The sequence below is a fragment of the Geospiza fortis genome, unplaced genomic scaffold (genome assembly GCF_000277835.1).
Source record: "Geospiza fortis unplaced genomic scaffold, GeoFor_1.0 scaffold53, whole genome shotgun sequence".
NCBI classification, from domain to species: Eukaryota; Metazoa; Chordata; class Aves; order Passeriformes; family Thraupidae; genus Geospiza; species Geospiza fortis.
This window is the reverse complement of record NW_005054305.1, coordinates 12,491,908-12,504,028: the sequence shown is the minus strand read 5'-3', so window position 1 is coordinate 12,504,028 and position 12,121 is coordinate 12,491,908.

The following is a 12,121-nucleotide window of genomic DNA, read 5'->3' as shown; positions in this document are numbered from 1 at the left end:
AGTTCCCTATTACCTTTTCCACATCTTTCTTGAGTTTAAAAAGACATAATTACAAACATTTTGAAGTGAAAGCATGGGCATAATTGTGCAAAATGCTGTTCATCTGTTGGCTACTCATTCTTTATGGCTTATATCCTCTGTTTGTATGGAATTAAGACTAAATTGTGCAGGTGTTTTCCTGAAAGAGCCAATGTCTCTGCAGACCAGGTGACGATACTGTGTAATAATGAAAACATTACAAACTTTGAAGCATTTTTTTGCAATAGCATTTGTGATAAACAATAGGAAATTATAGCATAGAACCCTGAGTGAAATCTTCATGGTAGCTTATCACCTTGCGCTAGAAACAGGATACCTGACATTCAGATAAAAGCATAGATTTTCCTCCACACAGGACTTTCATATCACAAGGCTATAGCTCCAGAAAGAAAAGAAAAAGGAAGGTGAGATATTGACTTTTCTGTCTTTCTTTAATGCGGTATAGAGAAATTTTTGCTTCTCCAGGTACTGGCTTCATTGTCAATAGAATGTTTTCTATATTAAGGCTTTTAAAGGATAAAAGAAGTGGATTTTCAACACACTTTCCTATACGAAAAGAAGGCAAATGCCTAAACCCAAAATGTAGAAAATGTGCACCTTAATACAATAGTGCATTATCCAGAAGATGCTTAATTCTTTACCAAGAAATTTTCTGTTTATTTGCTATTTGACTTTGATGTGTTCTGAGGTATGCCCAGAGTTAACAGTGGTGAAGAACTTGATACTGGTGTTATCCCTCTGTGTAAATCCCAGCAAGATTTACAAAACAGGCATGTTTACCTTGATTTTCACTCACTGGAATGAGGATTTGGTGCACCTGGACTCTGGTAGCAGCTGGTTCTGCTGTGTGAGTGGGGAAGTATCTGCCAAAGGCAGGTTTGGCACGGGTGTGATGTGTGGGCAGATGTTTCCACAGGTTGTCTGCCTGGAAAATTGCATCAGAATATGCCAGGCTGCAGAATCACAGTAAAGAGTTCCATTACCTCTAGTGTTTAAGAGATATATTGGCCAGAGGAAAAACATAGTTCTGCATTGTAAAACTGCAAGATGCAGGCATTTCAAAAGGAAATTGATATCTCAGAAAGTTTGACATCATCTTTTGACTGCTTTCTTTCTTAAGGAGCTGAAGCTAATAGCCATTCCCAAAGAATGTCTGCCTTGAAACAACTACTGTTAATAAGCACAGGATAGTTCCATCCCTTTTCCCATCTGATGTATGTCCCATTCAGCATTAATATAATTATTTTAAAAATAATGTATTTACTTCATAATGTAAATGGAATTTATACTAAACACCACTTTTTGCTTATGTAATAACAATGAAAATTATAATAGATGGTGTTTTACACTTCTACTGGGAATGTTCACAACGCTGACCACTGATGGGATAGTATTTTGTATTATTATGGTTTCCAGTAATGTAACAAGAGGAGAAGTCACAGTTAGTGTTTTACTGCTTTGAACATTTGCTATGCAGTCCTACTCAGAAACTTTTTGGTATCTCTTGTGGTTTAAGCCCAGCTGGAAATTAAGCTTCAGGCAGCTGCTCCCTCAACACCCCTCTCTCCCTGCTCCCCTCATGGAATGGGGAGGAGAAACAAAGAAAAACTTGTAGGTTGAGATAAGAACAGTTTAAAAATAGAAAACAAAGTAAAATAGAGTAAAAATTGTTAATGATAATAATAGTAATAAAATTATTGTTATTAGTAGTAGTAATAATATAAGGAAAGAAAGCCTCAACAAGTGATGCATAATACATTTCCTCATTACCCACTGACCAGAGCCAGACTCTTCTTGCTCAGTCCAGCTCAGCCCCCTTCTCAAGTAACTTCCCCCAGTTTATATACTGGGCACACTCTATGGTATGGAATATCTTTTTGGCCAGTTTGGTACACCTGTCCTAGCCATCCTCTCTCCTAGTTTTCTTTTGATCCCCTCCTCACTTGCAGACCTCACAAGACCAGGAAAAAGTTCCTTGACAGAAAATAAACACGACTTAGCGAAATCCAAAACATCAGCGTATTATCAACACTATTCTTGTTCTGAATCCAAAATACAGTACTGTAATAGCTACTGAGAAGAAATTCAGCTCTAGTCCAGCTGAAACCAGGACAATATCTTAATAAGTTCAGGTGAATTTGAATGAATGATGTAAGATGCATGTACTAACTGCAAGAAATAAATCACCTGCTAAACCCAAATTACAAACTGAAGCTGAGTAACCAAACTTGAAGCTCATAATTATTTAGACATGACATGACAAAGCCTATGACAAAACCCACTGAATATATTTTTTTTTACTGGGGAAAAAAAAGGAAAAAATCCCACTCACATTCAACTTTTGATCTGCAATTCAGAACAGAAAGGTACAGTTTGTCCCGATTATATGAATTTACCCTACAGATTAAACCAAAAGATAAGTAAAATATGGATATTTTAGCCATGAAAATTTCAAGTATGGGAATGATAATTTCAAGTATTTTGTATGATAATTACTATGAAACAGAGACAAGCCATTTGTGACTATTTGATGGGCTGGATATCTGAAAGGGGTCTTAACTGTCAAATAGATCTCAAAGTAGGATGTGGTGAAAGAGAATGAGATTGTCATTGTGTGATCAGGAAAAGAACATTAGCAACAATGGATATAGGCATCAGTGAAGAGGGACTCTGCACTGTGAAAGTACATCTAAAAGGTTGCCTCCAAACTCTGGGATCATTTTTGTTCATTGCTACAGTCCTGTTCTTTCTCCACCAAATGTATTTCCGTAATATAAATATTGTTATCAACATTTATCTGTGCATAAATGATACACATCTATTTAATACCTGAACTTGTAAAGTCCCCAGGGCTTCTTAAACCACCAGCTTGCAGCACCTGATGAGACAGGTAAAAGCAACGGACTGTAGGAATCTCACAACCTCAGCTCTTCTCATTGCAGTGATGTTCTTCTTCTCATCAGTTTTGGAATTGACCAAAATCTGTCACTGACAACTGACTAATACAAACTCTGTTTTCTTTCCCCAAACAAGACTGGGAAAACACTAAGACTTGTTTGATTCTGATAAGCTATTGCTGTTACCTGAGATTCCCTGCCAGCAATGTGATCACAGGTATCCCTCTGCTGTCCTGCAAAATTTTCTTCATTTCATTTTCAATCTCTGTTATCTCTTGGGACCGAGCAAGATTTTGTCTTCACTGAAGTTACAGACAGCGAAGAAAAAGAGCTGTGCATCAGGAAAGAGCTGTTTTCTTAATCTTGTGAAGCCTTTAGCTATCGACTTCACCCTGTACCATATGATGTGAGCTAGATCACGTGTAGGCTCTGGTTCAGCAAAACACTTAAGGGCATATTTTCAAAGGCACAAACGGCAGTTATGCAATGATTTGCAATTGAAGACGAAAATCTTAAGTATCTGGCTGACATCTGTGACCTTTAGATTTGGGCCTACAAGCTGTGTAGCTGCCATTATTTCTTTCAGGGCATAACAATTCAGCAAAAGGTAGAAGTGTCTGACCAGTGTTTTAGGACAAATTATCACCAAATCTTGTCGTACTTACCATCACTGGTATGCAGAAAATGCAAAAGCACATCCACTGCACAACTTAGAGGAAAGGGTTTCAGTAGCTGCATTCTGCACAGGGTAACTCCCTTGGGAACAGCATACCTCTCTCTTGGTAAGATTAGATCTTAAAAAATAATATTTGTCAAAAAAAAAGGAATTAATATTTAATATAGAACAAGCTGGATACAATTTTGTCACTGTCTTCCCACTTATGCTATCACAGAACAGCTGGAGGTCTAATAAGGATTTTGTAAGTGTATTGAAATAATGTCAGTCAGCACAGTTGCAAAAGTGTCTGGAAGTACAGTGAAGTCTGGAGTGACAGTGTGAGATGATCATACTGACATTGTATATTTTTTGATGTCTATTGTTTGCTTCTCTGCCTCAGACTTGTCTGGAAACATTTGCTGTCTTCGAACAGCTTTCTATACTTCTGTAGACAAGAAGAAAGAAAAAATTACAGACTGTATGAAGCAAGAAGAGAAAATGTCAATAAAATTGATTGCATTGGTTTACCTCTAAAGTCACAAAAGCAGAAGGCAGGAACAAACTTTCTAAAATCAGTAAGGCAAATTCTTCTTTGACTTATGCGAAAATCAAGAGTAATTTTAATATCAATAACTGCAGCGATCAATAAGCCTGAAGTCTCAAGTTGCTGTTTGGAAAGATTATGAATGTAAAGATACCTCTTTCAGTTTTTGACCAGCCCAGGAACAGAAACAATGGAAATATCACAGGAAATGCTCCTCTCTCTCACACAGCATTTTTCATAATAAAGCAACTTGCAAAGTAATATGAATATTTTTTACTGTCAGACATTCAAGATTGCCAAATACTCTGTGGTGTTCTCTGGCCTGTTCATAAGGGTTGTTTTGGTTTAGGGGTAAATATCACGTGATGAAGCCATTTATAATATATGTCTGTTATTCTTTATCGACTTAAAGTTCCAATAACTTGCTTCATTCAAAAGATCTTGAAGCAGATAATCTCTGAAGAAAATAAAAAATAATAATTTTGATACTGATTCAGGGTCTTTGGAAATAATGACAAATCTTTTCAGGAATGTCAAAGCAAGTCTGTAATAAGGCTACATATATAAGAAAAGTAAGGAAGATTTAGCCATATTAGTTTTCATTAATAAAGACTGATGTTCCCTGGGAAATGTGTAAATCAAAACTTAATTTTGTGCTTGACATGCTTACTCCATTTTGAGAATTTGATATTTTGCAGTGAGGGCAAGACATAATTTATGTTTGAAAGGGGATGGCATTTTTCATGCTTTTGATTAATAAATGAGCATTATGAAGCTGATCCAGGAAACTCTGTGTGGAACTGATTTTTCTCATAAAGTCTAGCCATTTCTATAGAAATTACAATGAAAGTTATCTTACAGACATCATATATAAGATGTAAATAAATACAATGATATCGAATAAAAACTGGGCATTGTGAAATAGCTTAATGCAATAGTCCAGTGAAATAATTTACATATTGAATATGTTGTGAACTCCCTGTTTATACATTCTTTATTAAGAGATGAGGTCATGTCATTCTAAGGATGAAGGGATTGGGCATCTTGTTCTGAGTGCAAAGTTGGCTGAGCCCATCTGATGGCAAAGTGCTCCCACCCCCAGCCTGTCCTTGGCAGCAGACTCCCACCAGCTCCCTTTTCTTGGCTATTGTACAGCCTCATAATGAGCCAATTTAAACTGGCTAAACAGTGCTAGAGCTTAGAAAATATTCAGTGTCTTTGTTACATTTTTTTCCAATTGTAGGTGAACCAGCTCACGGCGGAACCACAAAAGATCAGTTTCTGGGTGGTGTCTAAATGTCAGGGGTGCAGACTTGTCTGTGCATGTGCCAGCATCTCCCAGCTGGATGAGCTCCATCTTATCCTTATTAACTGTCCACAAATTCCTGAGGTTTTCCTCTCAACAAAGCACTATGTCACATAACAAGACAATAAAACTTGATGTAAAGGAATTTGTCTTTCTAGAATCAAGACAGAAAAGAGAGTTTGGATCAACCCATGAGCTAAAAGATAACGGTATAATTTAGGAAGAAGGTAAATTTAGTTAAAAGAAAGAAATCATGGGGGTGGCAGGGAAGCTGGGAGGGAAATAAAATACTAGGGTGAGAGGGAGTCCAAAGAAGTATCAAAAGGGGAAATGTGTACAGGCTTGACCGGCTTTGCAGGTGTTGTTAATACTTCATACTGTTAGTATGTGAGTGAAAACAGAATTGCTTCCTCATTTGTAGGTCAGGAAGAATTTGTGCTATTGCTAGTAACTTCACAAACCCTTGTTGGCTGTCTAGTTATTACATTCTGTCTACGGGAAAGGGAAATAAACTTTGAATAATAGGCAACACTACATTCATTCAATCAGGCACAAATGTCCTCACACATTTTTGGGAACCAAATCTTCTAGGAACTTGGTTTTTCAGAGGCAGGTGATAGGTGATTTACATCTTTTTGTGTTAGCTATTCATGATCACCAAGACCGTAGCGTAATTCTCAGTGACAGAGGAAAAAGTATTTATTTGAATTAATCCAAATTAGTATTTTTTTTGTTTAATCTTCCTTTATTATACAGAAAACCATTGGTATTTACCATTACCATTGGTAAGTCTGCCAGGAATGGTCACTGAAAGAGGCTAATCAATTCATGATGGGGAATCTCTCAGTCAAATTTCACTATTGATTTTTATTATTCTGAAAACCATGATGGTCATTTATTGAATAATTATCTTTCATTTATTTTGTCCTGATATAAAAACAGTCAACAGACTGCTCTATACATGTACTTACAAATGAAGCAAAATTTTATAACGCCTGAAAGAATTGTGAAAGAGAGGCTTAGAGATTTAGTCTATTTACATCACCTAATATGCAATGCCTGTCTGCTAAAGAAGGAAGATCATTGGTCTTTAAGGATTTTGCAAACTTAGGCTCAATAGGAGTTTCTATGTGTCTGAAATAGGAGTTTCTGGATGAAGTCTGAAAGATCATTACTTTATAATCAGTTAGAGCATAGGAGAGGAGCAGTTAGATGCAGAACTCCTGAGACAAGCAGTTGTGGGTTTCCAGACAGTAAAAGCTTTGTGGATGAAAGGCAAAGAAAAAGCCTGCTGATAATAAGAATTGGTGGTGGTTGAAAACAACCCCAGATTCTGTTAAATTTCACACTTTTGCCCCTCAGAAAGCTGATATGTCTGCCCAGGTTAGCTGTAAGCTCTGTGCAATGAGTCAGCACTGCTTTCATAGCCAGGGTTTTGTAGACACACATTACGGATTAAAATAAGTTATTTCGAATCCTAAACATATCAAAATAAGCTGACATTCCCACAACAGGATCTATGTTTTACATAATTTTGTGTTAGCTTAGTTAACATCTCCTTTCTGTAATTTGAATGAAAGAGAAGTGTCTTTAAACATAATTTCCTTAATGGACATTAGTGCCACTGTTTCTGCAGAGAAGCTTTTCTTTTTTATCAACACTCTTGGCAAAGAAAAAATAAAGTACAATTATCTTGATGCAAAAATAGATAATTACTGCAAAACCATTCCATTTTGTAAGGGTAGATAAGATTAAGCTATAACACGGACTGAAATTTTTTCACTCATCTAAAAATAGTAAATATGTAAATTAACGGTAGTAACTTCTTTTTACCAAGTCTCTCTTTTTCTGTTCCCTTCATTTTCCCAGTCTAAATTACAAGAGTGCAGCAGAGAAGTATCCTTGCAGTATTTCTAGCTGAAACAAGGATATTAAATTCTATAGGAAGCAGCCAAGCACTCAGAGTCATCTGGGATATTGACTACAAATTTTTGAGAAAGAGCTCCCCATTCACTGGTTATTTACTCATTGTAATAAATTTCCCCTGCTTTCCTCATTTGTTCAAGTATTTGAGAATAGATAAGTAATCTGGGCAATTTTCCAGTTTCAGCTATAAAGTAATAAATAATTGAGTTCCTTGGCACTTAATGCATGAAATAGGATCCTTGTGGTCTGAAACAAAGACTGAATTCAACAATTTCACTCTGACAAACTCTATTTTCACAGTGGAGTTACCACTGTGAAGTTACAGTTCTGTCTGCAGGAGACAGAGGCTGTTCTCAGAGGCTGTTCCAGTACTGAAATGAATTGATTTGGGAGCCATGAGTAGTTCATGATTGTCTGTAACTTTCACTTATAGTGAAAAGCATTTTATTTTTACCAGACAGGAGACATTTGATTGCTTATAAATCTGTTCCAGGGAAGAAATGCAGAATAAAAGGACTCTGTAAGGTGAGTCCTAGTCATATCAGCTAATAACCACCTAGAAAGCAATGAGACACAACAGCAGAGAAAACTGGCATGAAAGAAGATTGAAAAAGGAGCCTGGCTTCTTTCATCTGAGAGCATCTGTTCTAAGTGCAGGGAGTCCTGTTTCTCACTCTGAACAGTGCTTGCTACAAAACCAGAAAAGCCAAAAGGGCAGGAGCTCCATCTTCCCAGGCAAATGCCATAACCTTGAGATTCCTGTGGTCTGTGTTTTTCCCCTGGGGCCCAAGGTGCCAAAGCTCCCATGCAGTCAGATCTGCTCCCAAAAGCTCAGGAAACCTACAAGAGTGAAGTTAACACTAAGGTAGGCTCCCAGAGACAGGCCAGCTCAAATCCTCTCCAATTCCACTGACAGCAGTATCTGCTGTATACAGACTTCTAAGTCTGAGAATCCTGGCCTCAAATGGAGCCTCTCCATGCATTGTTTGCTGCCCAAAGTGCTGCCACTTCTGTGCTGTAAAAAACAACCTGAGAGACTCAGGGCATGGGCTTGGTGTGTCCCAACTAAATTGTGTTTAGGGGTGTACATATGCCTTATGTAAGCCCCTGAATCCCTTCAGGCTACAGAAGGCAAAGAACAGCCACAGCTGTGGCAATAACTTGCTGTATACATATTTATCTCTTACATTTAAGGAGTAGGATTTATTTCTAAAAAGAGAGGATGCAGCATTGCTTTGATTCATTGACTCACCTAATGTAATGCCTTGTTCCTAGCCATGAGGGTGGGCATAAGTAACATAAGTAGCAGCTGCAGGAAATTGAGACAAAATAAAAGAGGATTTTTCTGGTCAGTGGGGAATGCAGATAAAGCCTTTAGTTTTAGATTCCAGTGCCTGCAATACACAGAAACGCTCTGCTCTTATTTGGATGTAGCCTATACCTTTCATCTGTGAGAAATTTGCATCTAAAAAGAAAATAACATTTCTGACAGAGACATGATTGTAAAACTGCTTTTGGAGAACCTGGACCGGCATTTTGCCTACTTTGCTCCCCATAGTAACCATCCACCAAACAGAACAGACAGAAAAGCTTTCTGTGACAAAGGACGGGTAACTGTGCTTTGCTCTCTCCTGGTGGTACAAATGATTTAATAGGTCTTTTAAGCTGTTGTTGATCCTGGTATTTTACAGTCTATTACTGGGAACATAGAGATTTTTTTCCCCCCTTCTGAACATGATATATGAATCTCATGAATAGTATCTGTAGGTAACACTTGGCTGTCTCCCAGAGAAATGAAGAAGACAATGCTGGGATCACACTGTGTTTTTTTTAATTTTCAGTGAAGGGGAAAAAAATCCATCCCACTGTGAGTTACTATCACTCTTGAAATCTTTATCCACAAAAACAAGAATGGCTGAAGTGTTTAGATACAGCAGAAGAATCATAAAAATGAGATACCAAAAGCAGAAAAAATTACTGATTTTTACCTTGTGTTTCAGCTAGTAACAACCCCACTGAGAACAGAATATGTAGGGGCAGGGGATATAATACATGCTGAAAGACAGGGGAAGATGTTTCACTATTTGTTTGTTAAATCAACACATTTTCACTTTTCTGTACCCACAGAGTAACTTTTCCTCCTCTCCATGAAGCTGAAAGTTATTTCAGATTTTACTTTGGTTTTTCAGTAAGAATTGACAAAAGCAGGAGACTGTTAAAATTGTCCCCTTGCCTTGCTATATTACTTTAAACTTCCCAGGAGCTGTCATTTTCCAAGGACAGCACTCAATCTTTCTTCCTCTAGCTTACCAAAGTATTACTGAACCTCACGTAGGTACAGGTGAATAACAGACCTCCAATGCAGTGCTTTGCTGTTTTTGAGAGCAGATTCCTGTGTAGTTTTGTCTCTGATGACAGCAACACAATCTATGCTATGAGGGATAATTTTTAATTTATGTATTACCCTATTTAAGTTCACACCTCCTTGGTCACACCATGAATTTCTGAGAATGGCTGAATCTAAGGAATAAGGTCATTGCTGGCCACTATTCTGCCAAATATGACTGCATACATCTTTAAAAGCTGCATTCAAGGAGGAAAAGGCCAAATTCCAGACCCAAGTGCTCACTGCAATCTCTTAGTCTTCACTGTGTTTGGCAGCTCTTGAGGTTCCTGTGTGACATGTCCTGAGCACACACAGATGTGAAAATATTCTGTATACTGAGGCTGCAAATGACCTCACAGCTCCCTCTTTGTGGAGGAAGAAGTCACAGCCCCTTGAATCTCCTACAGCATTTCTTTCCTACGTAATTAATACTGGTTGTGTCTAGAAGTCCTGACTTTAAGGAGTGATGAATATATTGAAAGCAATAGCCAATTCTTAGAGTATTTTAATGGCGATTTTGAGATAAGGACAATCTTAATATGAAAGGTCAATTTATTCTAAAATGAAGTATTTTTGTCCTTATGTACTGAATCATATTTATTACCTCTGAGCATTCTTACTTTTTGAAGTTTGCATTTTCTGTCATGGTTGCATTTTTCCCCTGACACATTGTTGAGAACAGCTGTAAAACTTTATAGTTTATATCCATCATTTCTAGTATATAAAATGTCTCCATTTATAAGAAATATTGACAGGAAACCTATATGGGAAGAAAGAAACATTTTAAAACATCATTGCTAAAATTATTGCAACACAAAGATTCAAAAGAAATGGGATTTTCTATAATTAAAATTTATGCTAAAACTGTTCATTACTTTTGATGTGGTGGAGGTTAATAGCCTTTTTTTAACTTTATAAGGAAGGGTATGCAAATCAGACTGCTGGACTTAAGGCAATCTGAAGTTTTAACACGTGCTAATTCTTCAGTGGAAGTTGTTGAGCCTGATTTGTGTCTTTCAGTAGAAATACTTTTCAGGATGATTTCACAGAGGGAAATGGAGGAACTGGAAATTACTATGGACCAAGCAGGAACATCAGCTAGGCAAACTATTAAAACATTGCTAGTCCAAAAGCTCTGTCTGGAAATTGAAAATTTGACTTTAAATATTCTCTTTTATTTTTCATCCTGCAATTGCAAAATTGGCAAATATTCTATACTTTCACAACACCCCTAGCAATCTACTGATGTTCTTTATATGTCTGACAAACTATTCTTTGCTATTATTCTCCATTCAAGAGAATTCCTACTAATTTAGAAATTAGCATAATTTTCTTTCTAGTTCTCAAAGAAGTGGCTGATTTTTTTTTTAAAGAAATAGAGAATAATATGCTACTGTTACAATTTTATGTCAATATTTAGTGATAAACCTTTAGTGCTCAGTGATCAGTCTAATATTCGCGAACAGTAATTTGTAGTAGCCTAATAAATTGAAACAACATTCTTCAAAACCAAGTCTTCATCAACAATATTGACTCTTCTGTACTTTAGTGGTATTGGTTTATTTTATTTGGAACTGTGAATACCCTTAACATTAATATTCAATTTATTGACAATTTTAGGAACTGAGTCAATGTAGATAATGGCAAGAACATTAATTCTTGGAGAGACAGACCTGATCAGGCTGAAATACCCTGAACTGGGTCTGAGGAACGGAAGAGCATACATTGGTGAATGCAGGAGTAAATTACACCATCTTTTTTAAAGGTGATTTTCCTAACCATTGTTCAGTTTCAGAGCAGGGACACCTAAGGAAGGACTTATTCTTTCTTCTAATATTTTAGCTTTCCATTTGAGGCTTTGAAAGTCTGTTCTTTAGTTTTTTGACTATGTATTTATATGCAATGCAGGAGTTACTCCATAGGATGCTGGAGATTTGCTTTATACCTTGGGGGCAAAGGGATGACATATGGATTTTTCTTCTTGGAATGAAAGAATCAGACAGTTAAGATTTTACACTATTTCTCACAAAGGCAAGGGTTCAAAGTATGGTTAAATAAGAGTTGGCCTTAGAAAAGCTCCACTCAAGGAACGATCCACTCAAGCTGGATAAAAGACCATAGGTTTGATTTCCAGCAATGACTTCTTGGTTTACCTGTGATCAAAGTAAAAATTGATATCTGATGTCCTTATAAGCTGAAAATCCTCTGCTAGGATCAAAAATCTTTATATACTAGAGGGACTTAGACTGACCTGAAACCCAAAGCTTGGTTGAACATCAGCTGCTCTTGGGTATGGTTTATGCTATTTCCTATGACCTACACACCCAAAGTGTCTCAAAATTCAGATTTGGTGAGCAAATAAAAT